General features: G+C 45.0%; 1 protein-coding gene across 2 annotated transcripts in view; it reads left to right on the forward strand.

Annotated features, from left to right (window-relative positions):
• The first annotated feature begins 2,088 nt into the window (after nt 1–2,088).
• Nucleotides 2,089–20,791, forward strand: part of LOC112221539 (plexin-A1-like) — a 340,982-nt gene continuing 322,279 nt past the window's right edge. For both annotated transcript variants that reach the window (XM_042303888.1, XM_042303889.1), the window contains exon 1: nt 2,089–2,249. The gene's annotated coding sequence lies outside the window, so the exon portion shown is untranslated. The remainder of the gene's footprint in view (nt 2,250–20,791) is intronic.

Below are 20,791 nucleotides of genomic sequence, written 5' to 3' on the forward strand. Positions count from 1 at the left end.
ATTTTGCCATGGGGCAGATAGAAAATTTGGCAGTTTTAAAGCATGTTTTCTACAGTTCTACACATTTTGCCATGGGGCGGACAGAAAATGTAGCATTTTTATAACACATTTCATGCAATTCTACTTATTTTGCAATGGGGCAGAGATATGTTTTTGCAGTTTTAAAGCAAGTTTTCTGCAGTTCTACACATTTTGCCATTAATTATGCCATGTTAATGATATCTGAGTGAGAGTGCCGAAAAAAATCAATGAGGGCCCCCTGGGTGGCCCGTCGATATTCGACCTTGATTACTGCAAATTTACACTGAAAAATATCAACGCAGCATGCAGCCATTTCAAAGATTTTACTGAGTTACAGATCATATAAGGAAATCAGTCAACTGAAATAAATAAATTAGGCCCTAACCTATGAATTTCACATGACTGGGAATACAGATATCACAGATATCTTCAAAAAAAAGTAGGGACGTGGATGACCCCCATTTGCCTCATGCAGCACGACACATCTCCTTCGAATAAAGTTGATCAGGAAGTTGACCGTGGCCTGTGGAATGTTGTCCCACTACTCTTCAATGGTTGTGCGAAGTTTCTGGATATCTTATAACTTTCTCACTGGGTGACATGTCAGGTGAGTAGGTAGGCAATGGAAGAACTGCAACATTTTCAGCTTCCAGGACTTGTGTACAGATCCTTGCAACATGGGGCCATGGATATCATGCTGAAAAATGAGGTGATGACGGTGGACGAATGGCACGACAATGGGGCTCTAGATCTCGTCATGGTATCTCTGTGCAATCAAATTATTGTCAATAAAATGCAATTGTGTTCATTGTCTGTAGCTTATGCCTGCACATACTATAATCCCTGCGCCACCATGGGGCACTTTGTTCACCACGCTGACATTGTCAAATCACTCGCCCACATGACGCCATGCTGCCCAGTACAGTTGAAACCAGGATTCATTCGTGAAGAGCACACTTCTCCAGCATGCCAGTGGTCATCAAACGACACCAAACTGCAGTCAGATCAAGACCCTGGTGAGGGCGAGCACGCAGATGAGCTTCCCTGAGACGGTTTCTGACAGTTTGTGTAGAAATTCTTCAGTTATGCAAACCCACAATTTCATCAGCTGTCCGGGTGGCTGGTCTCAGACGATCCCGCAGGTGAAGAAGCCTGATGTGGAGGTCCTGGGCTGGCGTGGCTACTGGGCTCTGTGGTTGTGAGGCCGGTTAGATGTACTGCCAAATTCTCTAAAATTACGTTAGAGGCGGCTTATTGTAGATAACTGAACATTCAATTATCTGGCAACAGCTCTGGTGGACATTCCCGCAGTCAGCATGCAAAACGCACAATCCCTCATAACTTGAGACATCTGTGGCATTGTGTTGTGTGACAAAACTGCACATTTTAGAGTGGCCTTTTATTGTCCACAGCACAAGGTGCACCTGTGTAGTGATCATGCTGTTTAATCAGATTCTTGAAATGCCACACCTGTCAGGTGGATGGATTATCTTGGAAAAGGAGAACTCCTCAGTAACAGGGATGTGAACTAATTTGTGCACAAAATTAGAGAGAAATAAGCTTGGAACATTTCTGGGCTCTTTTATTTCAGCTCATGATGGACCTTGGGACCAATACTTTACATGTTGTGTTAATATTTTTGTTCAGTGTAGATAACTGGCTAGATAGACTAATTTACCAATTTAAAAATGTTAGCTGACACGGCTAATTGAGGGATGTTCAGTGACTGATAAATCAAGAGAAAAACTGCTGATGCAGAACCAAATGTAGGATCTACACCTTGTATTCTACTAGTCTAACTCTCAATGGTAAATTGAGACCCAAGTTTAGTCTGGGCCTATTATGTTGGAATGATTAAACTTCATGATAAAAAATGACCTTCAATCAATCCGTGTTTGGAAAGAAGTCTGACTGACGACGTTGCCCTTATAACAGAGCTGTCACCAAGTCAAATGCAGAGGCCACTACCGTGCCCAACGCTGCCACCTACACGCGGTAGGCGGCGACGCGACCAAGCAGACAGCGGCAGCGAGCATTCATACCGCTCAGAACAAGGCTTTTACTTGCTATTGCGAGCTCAGACCGCATACCACTCCATTCATGCTGTGAGAAGCTCAAGACTCGGAACGCGGAGCTTTTGGGCGAGAATCGTGACAGTCGTGGAAATGCCTTCAAGTTTAATATTTTAACCATGCTGAAGAAAACAAACCCCAAGATCACAATTATTCGTAAGTAGAGCAAAAACTTTTCTGCTGCAACTTCACTTATAACGTGGTTATTACAGTGTCATTTGTAGCTTAGTTTGTGGCTCGATTGAGGGACTGACATTCCTTCTCTCTCCCCGGATGTCTCTCCACGGCTGTTTCTATTCCCTGTGTCGTAGTATTAATATAATTCGGATAGGCAACCGAGGACTCAATGAATGCGGTTTGAGGGAATCCTTTAGGTTCAATTAGGCTATCTGCGTTCCCTCAGCCTATTCAGGTTTGGGCAGACCACATTGTTTGGCGAAATAATTGAACGCCCTATTTGATATGATTGGCAAGTTGGTAAAGTAGACCGGTTACGAATGGACATAAGTAGGTGTCAAGCAGCCGTGTGAAGGCTACATAGCTGGGGCGTTCTCTTACATGCAGAATGTGTGCAGATCACTGCAGGAGAATAGAAAAGGAGAATAGAAAATTCAATTTCATTTTCAACTCCATAACTTGCACACATAGAGCTTGCCACTGTGTCATTGCCTGGAGAAAAATAAAGCCGTAAATGGCAATTTATTGAAGTAATTTCAGAAGCTTTGACATGTCTTGACGCAGTTGGATATACCATTATTTTAATGTCGCATCAACATGCACTTTAATGTAATCGGATATATTTGTTTTTACACAGAATGCGTAGGTGACGATTGGTTTGGGGATGACTGTTGGATGCAGCCTATGCATTTCATTTCGATGCCGAGAAAATCGGATAAAAGTGGTATGACTATGCTGGAACGTGTTGGAAGAAGCTCGTATATAACCTCCACTTTAGACTCCGCATTTAGGCGATCGGATTTTTTTGCCCACAATGCATATTCATGTTCAGACATCAGCGTGGCTTTCAGATTTCTCTTGGAGTGTGATTCCTTTTATTTCCGAATTTATCTAGGGGATTAACCATTTTGGTGATGTCCCGCTTTTGTTAGGATTCCCTATCGCAGTGTGTTTAGATTTGTAGCCTACATGCATGCGGTGCTGGCGGTGATGTTATTCACACAACCACAGGGTATGCACCATTGGTAGACATATAAGTATTATATGCAAGTACGTTTTTATTAGGCTTTTCTATCCTATCGATAGGCTATATGATTAAAGGGATGCGAATGTATTTTTATGCGTAACCAAACGGTCACAATTTTTTATTTATTATGGGGGCCTTATTGGAGAATTTGAGGGCCACTTCATAGACTACCATCCAAGTTTTATTTAGTCTACACATTGGTGTGTGGTCTTGCTACTCATAAATAGCATAATGTGGATGACAGGCTAAGAAGCAATCACTAGATGTGCGAACCGTTTAGGCTATTCTTCCACAATTTTCAATAATTACAAATGGGTCCACTTAAATATATTGATTTCATTTTTGCAGACATCTGTTAGCTTTCATCGCGCTCATCTTGCTGTTTGATTTGATAGCCTAGCGACGTAATACAACAGGCATGTATCCCTATTGTAACAGTGGGGAAATCTGGTTGATTTAGACCCCTACTTGCGTTATGAATCAACTAACGGTGAGTGATATTGTTTTGGGGGGCGCTCACTGGGGGCTTTGTGTCATGGTTCCCGCGCTCATGTTTGGCTGCCCTAAGGCAATCTTTATTTTGTTTCCCTTTGCATCTCCTTTGTGGAGGAAAAATGTCTGGCCATATCAACTGAGACCAAACCGTAATTCATAGGCTACAGTAGCCATAGCCATATATGATAAGACGTTTTACAATCGGGAGTTATTTGAATATCATATGGACGCTGGAGTCATTCCTTAGCTACAGTAGTTTATACTATAAAGGCTCCATACATTTGTCTTATTTTTGCTTTAAATCTGGACTGCATGTCTGTTAATTTGCTTTTCTCATGCACTCAGTGCAATATGTGCTCAGCATGCATGTCATCTGAAAAATGTGGGTCACATAAACACATAGTTTATCAGTGGACAGTGGGACAAGCCACGCGCAGGCCAAAATAAGACATTTAAATGAGAGGCCATGAATACCCTGGCCCAAAGGCGGCAGATGGCGATATTGAGTCTTTCCATTTTACCATCCAAACACATTGTATGCAGCCGGCAATAGACTCGTGTCCCATGTTGACCGGTTCATACCTAAAACATTCTCCATTTAGGCTGCAAAGGCGTCTGTTTTCTCATTAAGTACATTTAATGGCAAGAAGGCAGACATGGGTAAAATATGCATACTTTGTGAAACACAATTTCCCACCACCATGCTAAAGTGGCTAATGGCTAGGAATGCTAGTCTCCAATGTTGCATATTGTAAAAACATGTATTTTTTTGAAATGTTGAATATTGCATTTGGCCAATCAGGTTGCAGCAGTCTGTTGTTTATGCATTGATCACACTGACAGCAACATTATGCAAAATGGAACGCAGCATCATCTGGATATGTGTGCAACAAAAGTTTAACATTCACCTTCAGCTACCATTTCTGTCAAGCCATACAATTTGATGCGTACATTGGATAAATCCAACATATGCACCACACAGAACGCACTGCAACTGCCTGTGCAACGCAATGCTGCAAGGCAAACGCAGGGTTCCATGAGAAATGAACGTACTTTTGGTGTACCATAATGCAATGATGCTGTCGGTGTGATTGAAGTGTTACCCCTGGCTGAACACAGGGTGCCACGTCAGGAAGTGTCATTAGCCACTAGCATGGTGGTGGAAAATGGTGTTTCATAAAGAAAGTAAGCATATTTTACAAAACTGTTTCCGTCTTCTCACCATTAAATCAAGTTAAGGAGGAAATGGACGCCATTGCAGCCTGAATGGAGAATGTTTTAGGTACGAACCAGTCCATGGAGGATACAAGTGCATTGCGGGGTGCATACAATGCGTTTGGATGGTAAGACGAAACGATCAGTACCAGATCAATATCGCCACCTGCCAGCTTTTGGGCCATGAATACCCCACTTAGTATGGAATGCCAGTCACCGTGCATTTCTGTGTCCTCGAATCGGCGCCTGTAGGCAATTATTTTGTATAAAATACAGTCATAGATGATGTCAAACAGAACAGTATGGTAGAAGTAAGCATTTGAATCGGACCTTTATGGCCCTTATCTGCTTGAATGACAGGGAGATATGTTATGTGGAATGATTGTCCCTGACAGCTCCCACCCTAAACAGGCCACTGCCACATCACTCAGTGCATCTATCTGTGTCTCAAAGTTCCAAACTGTTCCAAAGGAACAAAATGCTATTTTCCCCAGGTGTGTATGGACAACATCCCAGAGTGATAAACCCTATCACTTCTGTTTCAATTAGTGAATCCATGTAATTGTTGATTCGTTGAAAGTCTTATTTTTACCTATTTGAAATGTTTTGTTATTGCAGTAGACTCTATTCATTTCAGTAATAACAAACTATTCTTCGGTATTTTTGTCCTCTACTTTTTCCTATCCTCTCTTTCAAGGCTCTGGTCTGTCAGGGATAGTGGAGCTTTTATGTCTGAAATGTTTTGAAGCTAGCTCCGCTGGAAAAGGGCACCTAGATCAAAGGGACAGAGATTGAAATAGTTTCTCTTCTACATTTTTTTGGGGGAAAATGACAGGTGAAGAAAATGGAGGAGGCAGACGTATTCAATGTTATCAAAGTCACGGTCTTCTGTGAAGAACATGGGCTCTAACTCAGTGATTAGTATTCCATTTGATTTTTGCCACAGTAAATATGCCGTTTGTTTTCTCAAATTCAATTTGAATATCTATTGGACGGCCTGCACGTTTTTGTCAGGAGTAAACATAATTCCTCAAAAGCTCCTATATGTGTAAATACTGTACATGTGTTTTGGTTGTTATCCATACAGTACACCTGACTTGAAGAGGATGGGCCCATACCACATTATTGGAGTAATAAACCCCTGGCAGTATTAGTGATGGGGGGGGTATCATTTTTTATGATTGTTTTAAATATTTTTTTTATCGACAAATGTGACAACATATTTCCCATTTTAGTCTTATGTGCCATTTCCAAGATTGGCTTTTTGTACATTTTATAAAATTACAGGCTCAAAGCTTCAGAATTGTATATTATACACTGCAGTTTGGGGAAACATGAAAGTTATGCTTATTTGAAATTTCGAAAAACATGTTGTTCCACCTTCTAGACAAGTGCCAGAAAATCCCCAACATGCAGGAAATTATGCAGTATTAATATGCAGGTAAAGCTAACCAACCAGCTAGCTAACAACTAACACTACAAACATATTTCTGACTAAATGAGATACAATGTATAATGTTAGCTGGCGTTAGAAACCAAGCAACTTATTGAGGCTGCATGCACTCAACCGACACAGTTACAAATAACAACAACTCCATTCAGAATATTTTGGCTCTTGGTCGTTGTAGCCTATCCTTCTCTTTCCATTCCATCATTTTAATTCCACCTTCCATTGATTAGATAATCTTCTAACTTTTGCCTATTTGCCTCTTGATGATTGGCCAACAACAACAACAAGCTACACGCGCGACTCTCGTGAAAAGCAAAGAGCAGCAGCATAAATGATCAAATGTATCTTTCTCTCTCTACTGCAGGAGTCACATTCTGATCTGTATGGGTCCTTCCGGACAAGTCCGTTAAAATTACACATACCCGAGACCCGTGACAATCATTTCCGACACAGACCTGTGATATCATTTAGAATTCTGGATCGGGTCTCGGGTATTCGGGTACAGGTGGAGCCCATCGTCCTCCAGAATGTAGTCCATCACAACCTACTCCCACTGAGCTTTCTCTATAGCGGCAGTTCAGTTCAGGGGAGCAATGTTGTTGAGAACTATAGAAACATGTTTGCAGTTGTCCATTGCTATTATCTTTAAAAAATGATCTGCAGTATTCACTGATCGGAGAAGACTCCATTATGTGGCATGGCAGACAAATCAGGACCTATCTCACGGCATGACCATCCCCTCCATTATCTCATCCCCTCTATTATCTCAAGGCTAGCCAGGAAAAATCCTTAGTTTCTCTGTGAGAAATGAACTAGGCTCATACTTTAATTTGTATTCATATTTACAGATCACCTACGAGTTTGCTATTAAGACGCATGAAAGTTCACATGTTCAAGAAGGCGTTTCTGGAACAACCACATAATAACATTTTTATGAAAATACTTTTAAAAGTTTTTTTATCCTGTGAATTAGGAATGTCTGTCTTACGGCTAGATTGAGAGATTCAGACACATATTGCAATAATATATTACTTTTTGCTCTAGTTGGCTGTACCTGCACCAAAATAGTATTTTTCTTTCATAGCTTGTTCTCCATCATCTTTTTAAATAGGGAGCCAATACGTTTTCAGCACTTTTATTTCCATGACTGATCAAAACTCATTTTCTCATGGCTCTCTCCTGTCCCTCTGCAGTAGACATATGGTGAGCAATATGTTTGAAACAGCGAATCGCAATAAAATCACAGTATCGAATCGCAATACTTACAGGATCGTGAGAATTGCAATACATATCGTATCAGCACCTACAGCAAGGATCGTGATAATATGCACACACCAACACATCACCATCCACACATCATCCTTCACAATTCAAATCAAATCCAATTGTATTTGTCACATTCTTCGTAAACAACAGGCGTATACAGACAGTGAAATGCTTACTTACGGGCCAGTCCCAAAAATGCAGAGAGAAAAATAGAGAAATAGTTGAACAAATACAAAAACAATAACACAAGGAATAATCATGGTGGGTGAGGATTATATTTGTAGCCCTGAGCCATGGCCAAAGTTAGACTGGTGTTTTTTCGGCACATAGATGTGAGACACATCTGATCCACGGTTTTCGCTGGCTTGCAGCAGAGAGGAGAGGGGAGGAAGGGCTTTCCTGGGATGACGAGTCTGACGGTGACAATGATATTGACAGTCTGGGCAGGAGCCTGGGAACTTCTTAGTCTGCATGCATAGCACTCCTCCTGATCAGGACACTGGCTGGTCCACCTCATTCTGTTGAGTGCTTAGTCAAAGACAAACGTGACAGTGTGTGTTTGTGTGTGTGTGTCTATGAGCACACGGCCCTCTAAGTGTAAGTTATTATTACACTCACCCAATAATTAAAATTACTTTGCAGTGGTTTGGTAACATAGTGCTTGCCTTATCAGGGCTCAGTGTTCTTATCTGGTATAGTAACCTAACTTGCCCTGCTGTTGGCTCTGTATAGCAACACAAAGACTGTTCTGGGTACTGAGGCCTTAAGGCCAGTAGGACACCCTGTTTAGCTCAGGTGCGTCGGACCTGGTGGGAAGGAACTTCGAAAGCTTTGCACCCCCGTACTCCAGGACCCATCTCTTTTTCAACATCAGCATATCTCTCAGCCCGTAGGTCCAGGCCATCACACACTCTACCATCTGTTGCCTGCTGTCGCCGTGACCTATCACAGGCTTTTGTTACTTTGCTCTACCAGATGTGCTGTTGTAGCATTCTGTGAGAGAAGGCTGTAGAAATGCATGGAGATGAATTCACTTAACACATTTCCCGGCGAATGCTGTTTTTTTCTTCCCCAAATGTGTTTTGAAGAGTGTTTGTTTAGGGATCTCAGCTGAGACTTTGCTCTAGGCAGGTCGGGGTTCCTAATGAGAACACCACCACACTGTGTGTGTGTGCGTCTACAGTACACTGTGTGTGTGTGTGTGTGTCTACAGTACACTGTGTGTGTGTGCGTATATCTACACTTTGTGTGTCTTTTCCCCCACACAACAGTCTGCTATAAATTCCTCCCCAATGTGAAACTAAAGCAAAGTCAGTAGTTTATTCTTCACAAAATCTCATCATTTTGTCTTATGCGTTGATCGTTTACTACTATTACATATAGATTATTTCTTGTCATTTTCTCTCTCCTGTCCTATATACTGCATTAAGGCTATTACCAAGCTGCTGCTCTGAGTATCGAGGGATGGTAATAATTCAGCAGGCCAGGGCTGTATGTAAGACTAATAGAGAGGGAATCACAGGAGGAGCCTGGCCCTGGGGACTGGGAAAGCCCGGCCGTACGGACACCACCAGCACAACAAATCAGCTCCCTGTGGGGACAGGACAGGGAGGACAGACCCTGGTTCTGAGGGAGGAGAGGGGAGAGTAGAGGGGGGTGTTCGCACAACACTGCCCTTTCTTAGCTGGGTCAAGAGACCCTATTTCACCCCCTGCCGGAGCACCTGTGGCTGAAACGGCACGTGTTTATTTATTTATCGGCGCAAGGATTCACATGTAGCAGCAACAACACCCTCCCTCCCTCCCTCCCTCCCTCCCTCCCTCCCTCCCTCCCTCCCTCCCTCCCTCCCTCCCTCCCTCCCTCCCTCCCTCCCTCCCTCCCCTCCGTCCGTCCGTCCGTCCGTCCGTCTACGGCTATTGTCCCTCCTCCCCTGTGGTGTTTGCCTCAGTGCTGAAGAGACTGACATCTGGTGTCATCAAAACACTGAAAGTGTGGAGTGATGGTGCCTTCAGAAGGGGTTTGGCCCTGGGAAATGGGGTGAGGGGTAGCTTGTTAACCATTCTCACAGCTCTGTGGCCTCTTTGTCAAGGTCTCTATCTGGTACATCCATTTGAATTCAATCACTTTTTGACAGCGCCTCTTTTGAGTTGAACAAAACCTTCCATACATATTTGCCCGTTTGTAGAAGTGCTCAGAAAGTGACTTTTTGGATCTGAATGCCAAAACATTTAGGAGATAGAGCTGCTCAAAGTTTAAAATTTTGCATATCCCACCATACTATGAGTCTTTATCACTGCAAAAGATAAACGGTTGAAATTGATATCAATTATAAGCTTATTAAAAGAAGTATAATTTTTTTTCGCTTTAAAGGTCCATTAATATTTTTCATATGCGCATACGTTGTAGCTTAGACCCTATTTTATATCATCTGAGGTGTTCATGTTGTGCCCGCCATCAGTTGAGACACGACATGCTCTTAAAGGGTGGGTGTCATGTTCTGGCTGATACATTTACTAAAATGGGAATACAATTGAAATGTAAACGTTTAAATGGTAACATAATGATGGTTGGAGGTCCACACATCAGAGAATGTTGACTTGAATGGAATATCTGTTTTTTGAAATTATACTCTCAATCCTCCATAGGAAACCTATTGAAATCATAGAAATATAGATACTAGAATTGACATGACCATTTAAGCTGACATTTGACGATGGGCGAACTGGCGGCCATCTTAGTGGCAGTAATTAGAAAATACAATTCAACTTAAATGTATTTTCCAGTGATTAAGAATGGATGTCTCATGGTATGGTGGGGTATGCAAAATGGCTCAACTTTGAGCACCTTTATCTCCTGAGAGTGGCCACATCCTTCAGATATACTACATATTCTATCCATATACTGTCCATATTGTCTATACATCCCGGACTCCGACATTGCTCGTCCAAATATTTCTATATTTCTTAATTCAACTACACCCGCAATAACATCTGCTAATTAGGTGTGTGCGACCAAGAGCATTTTATTTGAATGTTTTGGCATTCAGGTCCAAATAGTAACTTTCTTACCACTTCTTCCATTGGCAAATATGTATGGAAGGTTTTGTTTAAATCAAAAGTGATGACCCTATCTCCTGTCAAAGCCATTATTTAGGCTCAAGTGACATGGGACCAGCTGTGTGTGAGCTGTGGTTGAGTTCTGGTCCAGATGCGGTCATGTCCTCTGTCAGTGTTCTCCACTGACTTTGGACCAGTGGTGTGTGAGGTGAGTTGTGGTTGAGTTCTGGTCCAGCTGTCATGTCATGTCTTCTGACCGAGGTCTATACTGACATAGCACCATCAGTTTGGGAGCTGGGGTTGAGTTCGGGGCCTGATGCAGTCCTGTCCTGAGACAGTGGTCTCCACTGAGTGCAGACAGAGGAGGGGTGAAGTGCAGGCTGGTGTTCAGTAATCTCCTAATTAATACCCCATTAAAGGATTTGAATGAGCTTATTGATCTCTCTGGGAGGGGAGGGCTATACTACAGACCACTACATGCCAGGGAAAGGATATTTCCCTTCTCCCTTTGTTTAACTCATTATTCATGTCCTTGTCCTGCTCCTCCTGATGTATCACGGTGATCACTGCTCCCTAACGTCACAAGGCCTGAGGCAGTCATAGGGTTTGTAATCCTTGCCTCTCCATGTCAGAGCAGAAGACCTCCTAGTGCCATGCATCTGATGGACACCACACATCGCCAGAAGAATGTGTGGAAAAGTGCACCCCCCTCTGTGGGGATTTGAAAGGGTTAAATGAAAGGCCAGGGTGAAGAGTGGCATTTCTCAGTGTTACCATGCTGGGTGACCTGTAACTTACCAGGCCTTCACGGATGAATAGCGCTTCTTCAATACCACTGTGTTGCTGAGCGGTGCAGTGCTCTAGTCTAGTAGCTAGCTGGTGTTGCTATGACGTACAGGGATGCAGTGCTCTAGTCTAGTGGCTAGCTGGTCTTGCTATGACATACAGGGATGCAGTGCTCTAGTCTAGTAGCTAGCTGGTGTTGCTATGACGTACAGGGATGCAGTGCTCTAGTCTAGTAGCTAGCTGGTGTTGCTATGACGTACAGGGATGCAGTGCTCTAGTCTAGTGGCTAGCTGGTGTTGCTATGACATACAGGGATGCAGTGCTCTAGTCTAGTAGCTAGCTGGTGTTGCTATGACGTACAGGGATGCAGTGCTCTAGTCTAGTGGCTAGCTGGTGTTGCTATGACGTACAGGGATGCAGGGCTCTTTTCTAGTAGCTTGCTGGTGTTGCTATGACGTACAGGGATGCAGTGCTCTAGTCTAGTAGCTAGCTGGTGTTGCTATGACGTACAGGGATGCAGTGCTCTAGTCTAGTAGCTAGCTGGTGTTGCTATGACGTACAGGGTTTGCAGTGCTCTAGTCTAGTAGCTAGCTGGTGTTGCTATGACGTACAGGGATGCAGTGCTCTAGTCTAGTAGCTAGCTGGTGTTGCTATGACGTACAGGGATGCAGTGCTCTAGTCTAGTAGCTAGCTGGTGTTGCTATGACATACAGGGATGCAGTGCTCTAGTCTAGTAGCTAGCTGGTGTTGCTATGACATACAGGGATGCAGTGCTCTAGTCTAGTAGCTAGCTGGTGTTGCTATGACGTACAGGGATGCAGTGCTCTAGTCTAGTAGCTAGCTGGTGTTGCTATGACGTACAGGGATGCAGTGCTCTAGTCTAGTAGCTAGCTGGTGTTGCTATGACATACAGGGATGCAGTGCTCTAGTCTAGTAGCTAGCTGGTGTTGCTATGACGTACAGGGATGCACAGTCTAGTAGCTAGCTGGTGTTGCTATGACATACAGGGATGCAGTGCTCTAGTCTAGTAGCTAGCTGGTGTTGCTATGACATACAGGGATGCAGTGCTCTAGTCTAGTAGCTAGCTGGTGTTGCTATGACATACAGGGATGCAGTGCTCTAGTCTAGTAGCTAGCTGGTGTTGCTATGACGTACAGGGATGCAGTGCTCTAGCCAGGCAGTGTTCTGTGTTCCTGTAACATGTGCTGCTTGGTCATGATTTGGAGAGAAGCTAGCAAGCGGCGGTGTGGAGGTGGAGGGGGAGGAGGAGAAGGAGGGAGACATGGGCTGAGAAACATGGCCTGTTCTGTGGAACATCGGCAGCGTGATTCCTTTATGATTCCTTTAACAGACCTGGCGTGTGCAATCGTTACCCAGCCGGCTTTGAAGCCCTCTTCTCCCCTCACCCTCTCTCTGGTGGTCCCAATGGCCTACTATGGAAATGATTATCCTGGCAGCGCATGGAGGAACCTGACCTGCTGTGGGTCGCGGGCAGGGGTCAGGGTTCACATACCTTCCCCATGATGAGATTCTATTCACATGTTTCCCTGCTAACTATCACAGTTCAGGGGAGAAGGAGAACAGACCAGCTGTGTGCCTCAGGCTGCCTTGGCATGGGAGTCGGTTTCCGAATGTGTTTGCGCTTGTGTGTTTATTTACACATGCATTTCAGTTGATCACCTACTGCCACATTAGACCTCAATCACATTACAGTGGAACTGGGCTGATAATCGTCAGATGTTTTCCCCCTGGTTACAGTTGAAAAAAAAATCACAAATGGCTTATTTGTGAAGGAACTAACTGCAGTGTTTCTCTAGTATAGCATAGCAGGATGACGATGATGAGGGGAGGACTGTTAGTCATGACAACCCCCCAGCCACAGCCCAAACAGCTGTTAGCCTTACAAATCCCTCCAGTGGTTCTGGGCTCAATGACCAGTGGAGCAGAAGCTTTCGCTTTAAGTTTAGCAGGGGGCTTAGCACATCACTCACTCCAGGGGATTTTTAGAGAAATGAATTGGTTGATACTCAGACGGCCACAAAGTGAAATTAAGAGACTTCTGTCAATAAATGTAAACTTCTCTCTTTGCAACCTTTTGAGCTCTTTTTAGGTGTGTATTTGTGTTTGTATGTGTTTGTATGTGTTTGTTTGTGTTTGTATGTGTTTGTATGTGTTTGTATGTGTTTGTATGTGTTTGTATGTGTTTGTATGTGTTTGTATGTGTTTGTATGTGTTTGTATGTGTATCTTTGTGCATTTGTTAATGACTATCTGAAAGAAGAAACACAGCTTTACACCCGGGACAGATGTAGTGCGTGTGTGTAACTGTGTGTAACTGTGTGTAACTGAGGCACAGTTGATGTCTTTGTCCCACTCACCTTGGTCCCAGAGTGATTTGACAGTGTGATCCCATCTCAAGTTGGGGATGAAGTAGTGTTGGTTGTTACATATACAGCTCTGTATCAGCCTGCTAACCCCAGGCCTGATAAGAGAAGGTCTTTGGAGACACAGCTATGCAGAGTAATGCAGGGTGTGATCCACAGCAGGGCAAGCCAAGTCCTCTCACACGACCCTGCTCTCACGCCCCAATGACCCCCTTTGTATAGTGGTCTTTAGGAAGACTGACTGAATGTCCCCCAGTCCCAGTCATGGGCGATCGATATGTTTTACTGTGGGATGGTAGCTAGTACGACGGATGTTTGGTGTGTGTATGTGTGCACATATTAGTGGGACTGTTTGCACACAGCTCCTGTATAGTCCATATCATTTACATGACTGTGTCTGTGTGTGTGCATGTGTGTTTGGCTTGGAGTGTTTACCTAGGGTCAATCCTCTCCCAATCGTAACCAGCTTTGCCGACTCCCCAGCCATTCTTCCCAATTTCCTGTTGAGTCGTCCGTGGCTGAGAGACTCCAGTGATGAGTCGAGATCCTCTGGGCCGTGAGGAAGAGAGAGCAGGCCAGGAGGAATAGCTCTGGCTCTCTGTTTGAGTCAGGGCCTCCAATACATCCCTATATCACGTCCCCTACTAAGTAACAGGAGGGCGTTCTCATAAACTGTTACAACCAAACGAATGCTGTTGTGTATTTGTGTACAACTAACACGGCAGTATAGAGACTTAGGGAATGCTATGTTGGTTTACGTCAAAAACTGTTTTTGTTGCGAGTTTCCTGAGTGTTTGCTGATTAGTGGGGGTGTGTATGTACTACTCCAACTCACAAACAGAGTGCTGTGGAGAGTTGGGATGCTGGTGGAGCCGGAAAATCACGGTGTCTGTTTCTGCATCCCTTCATCTCTCCCCCTAAGTACTCATTCACTGGAGTAGATACTACTAAATTCCTGTAGTAATGTGGTATTATAACCGGATCCTACATGTTAAATGAGTGCCAGTACATTAGTGTGGTATAGACCCAGACAGAAGGCTATAATATCCAGGCTTATTTTCCCAAGTGGGCCACGGCTGTTTATATTTCAGAGGTGTGCTGAATTACTTAATTGCTTGATTGGATGAATTGCCTGAATCACCGGCCTTTACCACATACCAGTGGCTACCAACCTGACAGAGATCAACCCCCCTCCTCCAACGCCCATCTCACTCCAATAGAGTGTAATTCCTCTAGGGATGGTAGGGGGTACGGGGGTCAGTAAGGAAACAGGTGTGTGCTGTCATCGCTTGTATAAAGCGTAATAAGGCGGGGAGCCGTGCTAACCCTATCCCATATTCCCCTGGCTCTGGCCGTGCATGTCTGGAACGCTTTCAGGCCCTAGCCGCACTAATCAGAACCACATCCACAGCCAGACCCAGTTTTCCGGCAGATAACGGGGCTAGAGCTGCCCCGTGCGAGAGAGCCCTGAAGCATTCCCCTATAAACCTCCACAGTGGAATCTTCTATTTCTGGAATCTTAATTTGGATCCACTATGGTCAATCACTGTCACAATAGCACATTTCTACTAGATGGAAAATCAAATCAAACCATGTAGGTAGGAGTAGAGTGACTATGCAAAGATATTAAACAGCAAGTAGCAGCAGTGTAAAAACAAAGGGGGGGGGGTCAATGTAAATAGTCTGGGTGACCGTTTGATTAATTGTTCAGCAGTCTTATAGCTTGGGGGTAGAAGCTGTTAAGGAGCCTTTTGGACTTAGACTTGACGCTCCGGTACCGCTTGCCGTGCGGTAACAGAAAGAACTTGGGTGACTGGAGTCTTTGACAATTTTCTTCAGACACCGCCTAGTATATAGGTCCTGGATGGCAGGAAGCTTGGCCCCAGTGATGTACTGGGCCGTACGCACTACCCTCTGTAGCACCTTACAGTCAGATGCCGAGCAGTTGCCATACCAGGCGGCGATGCAACCGGTCAGGATGCTCTCGATGGTGCAGCTGTCAAACCTTTTGAGGATCTGGGGACCCATGCCAATTCTTTTCAGTCTCCTGTGGGGGAAAAGGTGTTGTCGTGCCCTCTTCACAACTGTCTCAGTGTGTTTGGACCATGAGAGTTTGTTGGTGATGTGGACACCAAGGAACTTGAAACTCTCGATCCGCTCCACTACGGCCCTGTGATGTTAATGGGAGCCTGTTCGGCCCTTCTTTTCCTGTCGTCCACGATCACTTTCCTCACATTGAGGGAGATGTTGTTGTCCTGGCACCACAGTCCGTCAGAGACCTGGCAGTCCTCCGTATACAATCTCATTATTGCGGTCATCAGCGGTACCGGAGCATCAAGTCTAGGTCCAAAAGGCTCCTTAACACTGTTGTGTCATTGGCAAACTTAATGATGGTGTTGGAGTCATGCTTGGCCACGCAGTGATGGGTGAACATGGGATTACAGGTGGGGACTAAGCCCACACCCCTGAGGGGCACTGGTGTTGAGGATCAGCATAGCAGATGTTTTGTTGCCTACCCTCACCACCTGGGGGTGGCCCATCAGGAAGTCCAGATCCAGAGGGATTTTTTAAACATTTTTATTTGACCTTTATTTAACTAGGCAAGCCAATTTAGATGTTTTATATATTTACAATGACTGCTTACACTGGCCAAACCCGGACAACTCTGGGCCAATTGTGTGCCGCCCGATGGGACTCCCAAACACGGCCGGTTGTGATACAGCCTGGATTTGAACCAGAGTGTCTGTAGTGATGCAGCAGGTACTGAGATGCAGTGCCTTAGACCACTGCGCCACTTGGGAGAAAAGGGTCCTTAGCTTAGTGATGAGCTTTGTAGGCACTATGTTGTTGAACACTGAGCTGTATGTAGTCAATGAAAAGTATTCTGAAATTGGTGTTCCTTTTGTCCAGGTAGGAGAGGGCAGTGTGGAGTGCGATTGAGATTACCTAATCTGTTGATCTGTTGGGGCGGTATGTGAATTGGAGTGGGTCTATGGTTTCCGGGATGATGGTGTTGATGGTGTTGATGTGAGCCATGACCAGCCTTTCAAAGCACTTCATGGCTTCTGACATGAGTACTATGGGGCGATAGTCATTTAGGCAAGTTACTGTACCTTCGCATTCTTGGGCACAGGGACTATGGTGGTCTGCTTGAAACATGTAGGTATTACAGAGTCGGTCAGGGACAGGTTGAAAATGTCCGTGAAGATACTTGCCAGTTGGTCCGTGCAAGCTCTGAGTACACGTCCTGGTAATCCGTCTGGCCCCTCGTCCTTGTGAATGTTGACCTCTTTAAAGGTCTTGCTCACATCGGCTACGGAGAGCATGATCACACAGTCGTCCAGAACAGCTGGTGCTCTCATGCATGGTTCTGTGTTTCTTGCCCTGAAGCGAACATAAAAGGCATTTAACTTGTCTGGTAGCCTCGTGTCTTTGGGCAGCTTGCGGCTGAGTTTCCCTTCGTAGTCCGTAATAGTTTGCAAGCCCTGCCACATCCCTCGAGCGTCAGAGCTTTGTATGCGTTTCTGTGTGTGGAGTAAAGGTGGTCTTTTTTTCCTCTGGTTGCACATGTGACATGCTGGTAGAAATGAGGTAAAACGGATTTAAGTTTGCCTGCATTAACGTCACCGGCCACTAGGAGTACGGCTGCTGGATGAGCATTTTTATCTTGTTTGCTTATGGCTTTATACAGAGAATGGACTTGTGGGTAGAATGGCTTTGTGAAAATGTACTTTTCAAAATGGATGCGTCCTGTTGAATGCCACCCAGCTATTGTTCTGTATTAGTTTAATCTCTTTACTGGTCCTTTGAAAGCAAGCATGTCTAATACATGGGCACAGAGTCAAAGTTCAGAGGGCAGTGCAGGGGAAAGAGGGAGGGCAAATGGTGTCAATTTGAATATAAAAATATAAAATAATATTAGATGTTTTATTGTCACATACACTGGATAGGTGCAGTGGAATGTGTTGTTTTACAGGGTCAGGCAGAGTAGCACAGCGCCTCTGGAGCAAATTAGGGTTAAGTGCCGCGCAAAAGGGCACATTGACAGGTTTGACGGCTCGGGTATTGGAACCAGCGACCTTTCGATTACTGGCCCAACACTCTAAGCACTAGGCTAACTGCCACCCTGCTCACATCTGATCAGCCATCTGCACATTAATGAGGGATTTCATTTATATTAAAGATGCAAATGTAGCCTTTAAAGGAGATTGAAATGCTGAGCGGAAGTGTGCGTGGCGGGTACTTTATCTGGGTGCTCTGTTCATTAGCCTGCTGTAATTGTGTTAGCACAAACCCAGACGGCAGGAACTGAAATATCCCACTGGAAATGTCACAGGAGCGCCGGGGATGACACGGACGTGTTCATACAGACTGACGCACACAAACGCGCACACGCACACACACGCTTGCATGCACACGCTCGTGAGTGAGCACACATACACACGGTCACACGCACGCACGCACACACACACACACACACACACACACACAATTTATCTAAGTGGTTATTCGCCGAGAGACCCTGACCCTGCATTAAAAATGAAAGCCCTCCTTCCAATGGAGTTACGTGCATCTTGGTGTGGCTGTGCGTGTGTGTGTGTCTATCTCTGTGTGTGTGTGTGTCTATCTCTGTGTGTGTGTGTGTGTGTGTGTCTGCTCACCTTAAGTGGTAGCATTTAATCAAGCATGACACTCATCTATGAGTTCTTGAGCTAGAACTTGAATCCTAATATCCTGTTTGAATCATGTGTGTGACTTTAAGCTGGATAGGAGATGCAGGGAGACATTCCAGGGAGCCTTGTGATGTGCTAGCCTGGGTACCAATCTGTTTAGCTAACATTCCACTCCTTGTACTCTGTGACATACTGCATGACACAGATGTTTAGAATGACAAGAGGTGGAAGGATAGCTAAACATACTCGTAACCAAGCTAATGATGTGCTATTTCACAGTGAATTGATAAAAACACAACAACAGCATTGGCTCGGTGAGGCAAGTTCGCAGGCAGTTGACTGGTAACCCCTCCTACCCTCAGTGGGTGTTTCCCGCAGTTTCCTCCTCCTCTTCTCTTTGTGCCTGGGTCTTAAAGGCGGCTACTGGTCTTAACTGATCTGTGCTGCTGTAGCCTGTCAGACAGGTCTACTGTCTCTCTCCCTGTAGCCTGTCAGACAGGTCTACTGTCTCTCTCCCTGTAGCCTGTCAGACAGGTCTACTGTCTCCCTCCCTGTAGCCTGTCAGACAGGTCTACTGTCTCCCTCCCTGTAGCCTGTCAGACAGGTCTATTGTCTCCCTCCATGTAGCCTGTCAGACAGGTCTATTGTCTCCCTACCTTTAGCATGTCAGACAGGTCTGCTGTCTCATTCCCTGTAGCCTGTCAGACAGGTCTACTGTCTCCCCCCCTGTAGCCTGTCAGACAGGTCTACTGTCTCCCTCGCTGTAGCCTGTTAGGCAGGTCTATTGTCTCCCTCCCTGTAGCCTGTCAGACAGGTCTACTGTCTCCCTCCCTGTAGCTTGTCAGACAGGTCTACTGTCTCCCTCCCTGTAGCCTGTTAGGCAGGTCTATTGTCTCCCTCCCTGTAGCCTGTCAGACAGGTCTATTGTCTCCCTCCATGTAGCCTGTCAGACAGGTCTACTGTCTCCCTCCCTGTAGCTTGTCAGACAGGTCTACTGTCTCCCCCCCTGTAGCCTGTTAGGCAGGTCTATTGTCTCCCTCCCTGTAGCCTGTTAGGCAGGTCTATTGTCTCCCTCCCTGTAGCCTGTCAGACAGGTCTACTGTCTCCCTCCCTGTAGCTTGTCAGACAGGTCTACTGTCTCCCTCCCTGTAGCCTGTCAGACAGGTCTACTGTCTCCCTCCCTGTAGCCTGTTAGGCAGGTCTATTGTCTCCCTCCATGTAGCCTGTCAGACAGGTCTACTGTCTCCCTCCCTGTAGCCTGTCAGACAGGTCTATTGTCTCCCTCCCTGTAGCTTGTCAGACAGGTCTACTGTCTCCCCCCCTGTAGCCTGTTAGGCAGGTCTATTGTCTCCCTCCCTGTAGCCTGTTAGGCAGGTCTATTGTCTCCCTCCCTGTAGCCTGTCAGACAGGTCTACTGTCTCCCTCCCTGTAGCTTGTCAGACAGGTCTACTGTCTCCCTCCCTGTAGCCTGTTAGGCAGGTCCAACACTTATCATCAAAACAGCATCATGCTTTTAAAACTCACCTCACTGTGATGATCCATTTCAACAGCAGGTTGAAACAGTGTAAAACAGGGTCATTGTGGATGTTGTTTCAAAGTCTAACACAGTGAAATGGACAGCAATTTCTAAGGTGATGATTCATTCAAATCACCCATATGCATAGTACAGCCTGTGAGCCGGGAAACACTAAACAGAATTAAAATGAGGATTGTGCCATTATACAATATCTAGTCTATTACGGATGGCAGAGAAACATAAAACAAAGTGATTGAAGGTGTCTTTGGTACATACATTGGTCTCGCCTATACTCCAAAATGAAACACATTCTAGTGTGGACTGTATTATCATGCATACTGGCTGGACTGGTTACCTCATGCTACGCTCTAAATGTTGATCCATGAGTCTGGGAGAGAACATGTAGCCCGAGGCCATGCTGTTGGTTCATTGATTGTGCAGGGCGGTTTACAGTTAGCCTACAATTATTGAATTCGTATTTGATTTTGTTCAGCCTAGTAATAGGGATTTAACAAAAATATTTTCCTAATCAATTGGGTGACACATTCCCATTAGCTATATAGAATATCTCACCTCCATGTGTTTCCATCTCCTCCTCTCTCTCTCTCCTTTATTCCTTTCTCCAGCGCGCAGGGGTGCTGTCAACAGTTTAGT

The sequence above is a fragment of the Oncorhynchus tshawytscha genome, linkage group LG22, assembly GCF_018296145.1.
Source record: "Oncorhynchus tshawytscha isolate Ot180627B linkage group LG22, Otsh_v2.0, whole genome shotgun sequence".
Classification (NCBI taxonomy): domain Eukaryota; kingdom Metazoa; phylum Chordata; class Actinopteri; order Salmoniformes; family Salmonidae; genus Oncorhynchus; species Oncorhynchus tshawytscha.